The sequence below is a fragment of the Chrysochloris asiatica genome, unplaced genomic scaffold, assembly GCF_000296735.1.
Source record: "Chrysochloris asiatica unplaced genomic scaffold, ChrAsi1.0 scaffold00252, whole genome shotgun sequence".
In the NCBI taxonomy this organism is placed as follows: Eukaryota; Metazoa; Chordata; class Mammalia; order Afrosoricida; family Chrysochloridae; genus Chrysochloris; species Chrysochloris asiatica.
The window spans coordinates 1396-7001 of record NW_006408770.1 but is presented as its reverse complement, the minus strand read 5'-3'; positions in this window follow the sequence as shown (position 1 = coordinate 7001).

The following is a 5606-nucleotide window of genomic DNA, read 5'->3' as shown; positions in this document are numbered from 1 at the left end:
AAATCTGTGTTGGAAGAAGTGCAACCAGAATGCTCCTTGGAGGCCAGGAAGACCAAACTTCGTCTCTCATACTTTGGACATATTATCAGAAGGGACCAGTCACTGGAAAAGGATATCATGTTTGGTAGGGTGGAGGGTCAGAGAAAAAGAGTAAGACCCCCATAGAGAAGGATTTGCGAAGTGGCAGCATCAATGGGTTCAAGCATGGCAACAATTGTGAGGTTGGCCCACGATCAGGCAGTGTTTCGTTCTGTTGTGCATGGGGTCGCTATGAGTCAGCACCGACTTGATGGCACCTAACAACAACATACACTTACAATGAAGTCAATTTATTGACTATTATTTAAATTTACCCACAAATCACTGAAGTAGTGGATGATTAAATTGATGAACTCTACAAATTCTTCTGCCTGAAATTAATCAAACATACAGTCAAGACGTATAAATAATTACTGGTGATAGGAATGCAAAGTTGGAAACAAAGAGGAAGGATCAGTAGAAATTATTCTGGAGATTGCATAATAGAATTTTAAAAGACCAATGGCTTGTACATTGCAAATACATTTTTTAAACAACAAAAAGATGACTATACATTTGGACTTCACCAGACAGCACACATAGAAATCAAACTGACTCCATCTGTGGGAAGACTTGGTACAAAAGCTCCATATCATCAGCCAACACAAGGCCAGGGGCAGACAGTGGAACAGACCATGACTTGTTCATATGCAAGGTCAGACTGAAGTTGAAGAAAATTAAAACAAGTTCACAAGAGTTAAAATATGACCTTAAACATCCCACCTAAATTTCAAGGTCATCTCAAAAACAGATTTGATGCATCTGACATTCAATATTGTTGTTGCTGTTATGTGCCGTGGAGTCGGTTCCGACTCACAGCAACCCTACACAGGGTTTCTGAGGCTGTAAATCTTTAAGGGAATAGACCACCTCATCTTTCTCCCGCGAAACCGCTGGTAGTTTTGAACTGTTGACTTTGTGGCTCGCAGCCCAATTCGTAACCACTACACTACCAGAGCTCCTTCATTCAATATTATATGGGAAGAAATCAAAAGGTCACTAAGAAGACATGAAAGAAGGAAAAGATCAAAATGTTCTCAGAGGAGACTCTGAAACTTGCTATCCAGGATAGAGATGCTAAAGTAAATGGAAGACATGAGTAGGTAAAAGAGAATTTCAAAGGACAGCTAGAGAAGAAAAAGTCAAATATTGTAATAAAATGTGCAGAGACCAGGAGTTAGAAAACCAAAAGGGAAAACATTTCTCAAGCTGAAATAACTGAAGAAAAAAGTCAAGCCTTGACTTGGAATAGTTAAGAATTCTATGGCAAAATATTGAACGAGGCAGAAAGCATCAAACAAAGATGGAAGATAGTACCCACTTGACCTCGCTTCAATGGCTGGATGATCAGAACTCGACTAGAAAAAGAAAGAAGAGGCAATAAAACAAAACAAAAAAAAGAGTAATCTGCTACAATTTGATGAACTTGATCTATACTTATAGATTTAGTAGTTCAAAAGAATAAACAGGGAGGTGGGGCTTAATGGCAGCTAGGGTGGTGGTGCAGTGAATTTCGCTATCAGCAATAACACAGAATACCAGGCAAAGCAGATCCAGGGCAGAACTCCAAAACTTGGAACCACAGAGATAGGAATATTTTAAAAGTTTGATGGCTTATAGCTTGTGCAAATTGGAGCTGAAGTAAAAAATCACGTAATTTTGAATCTGCCTGGCTGGGCTCAGAGACCCGGAGCCAACATCTTGGGTGAGACCAAACGGCAAGATCAAGTGGGGGGAGCAGAAGCACCACGGAAAAAAACGCCATGGGAACCTTGGGGAAAAGGTAGACAATACACTTTGTCAGTTTTGCTTTGTTCTGATTTTTTTTTTTTTTCCTATATGGTCATTGGCGAGCCCACTGTTTGCCCAGCTCCATTCTGGTGACTAAAGAGGGAGCCTGAGCGAGTGGACAACTCCTACCCTCACCACTGGTGGGTTCTTCTGCCATGCATGTACACACATACCTAACCCAAGAGCAAGCCCTGAATGTTTCTTATTTGTTTGTTTTTGGTTCTGTTTTTTAATAGGGGGAAGGGCAGGACAGGGATGTAGAGAGGGAAAAAGAGTTTTAAAACAAAACAAGCTGAAAATTAAATTAAAGCCTGAGGTATAGCATTAAAACCAACACTGGCATCTTGAAATCTCTAAGGCAGCTTTGAAAGCAAGAAGCTGAAGAGAGGACATTAAAGTCATACTGATATTAGGCTACACATTTTTTTCCCTTTTTATTCTCTCCCACCTCTCCCTTTACTATGATTAGAGACTGCAGCATTCAGTCTAGTTTTTGCTGTTGTTGTTTTTAGTTTATTTTTTTTTTTTGGGGGGGGGCTGGTGCTGTTTTGCTGTTATATGCCCCCCCCTTCTGCCTCTGGAGGACTCTTTGTCTCTCTATATTACACAAGAAGAGTCAGCAACTGCTGCCATATAGCCAACCTACAACCACACTATAAAACAACAAAACCCAGGCAAGAACCAATACCACCTGCCATATACCAGGGAAACAGACAACACGTGTGAAAGTTACTCTGAGTTAAGCAATAAGAAGACTGAAAAGGGAAGCCCACATCCTGATTACATCTTCCTAGAAGCAATCAGAAACCATAAAAAGTGCCAAAACACATACTCAAATAAGTGTTAAGATCACAGATAAACACTAAACATGTCCAAGAAGCAAAAGCAGATGACCATATTAGCATATGTCCAAAAATAAGATAAAAATTCTGACGCAAATGACCTAGAGATAGACTTCGACTCCATTCTGGAAGGAGGACAGGCCTTGGAAATGCCTGAGAAAGAATTCAGAAAAATGATTATAAAACGCTTGAAAACACTTTACAATGGAGTTGAGAAAAACAAGAAAGAAGTCAGGAAAGTGCTACAGGAACAATCAAATAAGATAGATACAGCATTGGAAACAAGTAAAAACCTACAGAAAGAGGTCCAAACAATCAATAACAGAATTAGAGAACACTCTGAAAGGGCAGAGGTGTAGAATAGATGAGATGGAAGGCAGAACCAGTGAGCTGGAAGACAAATCTTTCAATACCACTAAGATAGAAAAACAAACACAAAAAAGGATTTATAAAAATCTGAAGAAGGTCTAAAACTCATGTTGGACAAAATGAAGAGAAATAACTTAAGAATTATTGGCAATCCAGAACACAATTCCACAGAGGAAATAATTGAAGAACTGCTGGAAGAAAATTTCTCTAACATCCTGAAAAGTGAAAAGATAAACATTCAAGAAGCTCAATGAACCCCAGGAAGTAGAGACCCCAAAAGAAAATCACCAACACATATCATTATCAAGTTCTCCAAAATCAAAGATAAGGAAACACTTCTGAAAGCAGCCAGGGAAAACAGAAGTGTCACATACAAAGGCAAGCAAGTCAGATTAAGCTCAGATCTCTCAGCAGAAACCATGCAAGCAAGAAGGTGATGGGGAGACATATAAAACCCTGAAAGAAAAAAATTGCCAACCAAGAATCCTTTATCCAGCAAAGCTATCAATCAAATATGACAGTGTAATCAAAACATTACAGGATAAAGAAAAGCTAAGGGATTTTGCCAAAGCCAACCATGCAATACAAAGCACCCTAAAGGGAGTTCAATGGACTGAAAACCAACAAGAACAGACAACAACCAGAGATTGACATATGTGGCAGCATCTCCCTGAATTAAGTCACCAGAAGGAAGCATTGAGAACAAACTCAGAGAATCTGGGAGGTCAGTCTATGATCAAAACAAGTACAATGTAAAAGAAGGTAAACACGTAGGAACAGAGATCCAGATAGTGAGAAGGTCAGGTCGATTATAGGATAAAATAGACTGCACTAAATGGAGAGAAAAGTTAATAGACTATAAGGCAACCTCAAAGAAAATTCACACTTCACAACAAACCAAGAGAAAGAAAATCCAAGAAGAACGTGGAAACATTAAAACTATGAGGAAACTCACAAGAAAGAACACAAAAATTATTAATTCAACAATGGAAGACACCCAGAACTAAAAAAGTAAAGCAGCAACACTCCAAAAACAAATATAATGGCAGCAATTAATCAATACCTATCGATAATTACACTGAATGTAAATGGATTAAATGAGCCTGTTAAGAGACGGAGGATGCCAGAATGGAAAAGAAAACAAGATCCTTCAATATGCTGTCTGCAAGAGACACATCTCACACAAAGAGAAAAAAAACAGATGAAAAGTCAAAGGATGGGAAAAAAATATACCAAGCTAATTGCAATAAAAAACAAAGAGGAGTGGCAGTACTCATCTCTGATAAAATAAACTTTAAGGCAAAAAACAGCATAATAGATAAAGATGGACATTATATCATGATTAAAGGGACAATTGAAGTAGATGAGATAACCATAATAAATATCCTTGTTCCCATGAAAGAGCTCCAAAATATATAAAGCAAACTCTAATAGATTTGAAGAAAGAAATAGATGAATCTACAATAATAGTGGGTGATTTTAATACACTACTTTCAAAAATGGATAGAACTACCAGAAAGAAACTTGACAAAGACACAAAAGATTAAACAACACAATCAGCCGACTGGACCTCATAGATGTGTACAAAGCATTCAACACAACTACACAATACACATTCTTTTCCAGTGCACATGGAACATTCTCCAGAATAGACCATGATTTAGGCAACAAAACAAATCTCCATAAATTTACAAATATCAAAATACTACAAAGCATCTTCTCAGATCACAATGCTATCAAATTAGAAATCAACAGGAAGACCAAGGAAATCAAGTCAAATACATGGAAACTGAATAACACCATGCTGAAAAGCGACTGGGTAGTAGAAAAAATTAAACATGAATTCACAAAGTTTCTAGAAATAAATGAGAACTAAAACACAACATACCAAAATCTCTTGGACACGGCGAAAGCGGTGCTTAGAGGACAATTTATTGCAATAAACGCACATGTCCAAAAAGAAGAAAGAACCAAAATAAACACATTAACACAGCATCTAAAATAATTAGAAACAGACCAACAGAGGGAACCTACAGCCAACAAAAGAAAAGAAATAATAAAGATTAGAGCAGCAATAAATGAGATAGAAAACAGAAAAACTATAGAAACAATCAGAAGAAACTGGTTCTTTGAAAGAATTAACAAAATTGACAGACCACAGGAAAACCTAACAAAACAAAAGAGGGAGAAGAAACAATTAACACGAATTAGAAACCACATGGGAAATGTCAAAACGGAACCGAAGGAAATGAAAAGGATAATAACAGAATTCTATGAAGAGTTGTACTCCAACAAATTTGAAAACTTAGAAGAGATGGATACATGTTTAGATAAACATGACCTACCTAAACTTACACACAGTGAAGTAGAAAACCTGAACAGACCCATAACAAAAGAAGAAATTGATCAGGTCATAGAATTCACTCTTCGGTGGTGAATTCTACCAAACATTCAGGGAAGAGCTGTCACCAATTCTACTCAAATTATTCCAGAAGATAAAGGAGGATGGAAAACTTCCTAATACAT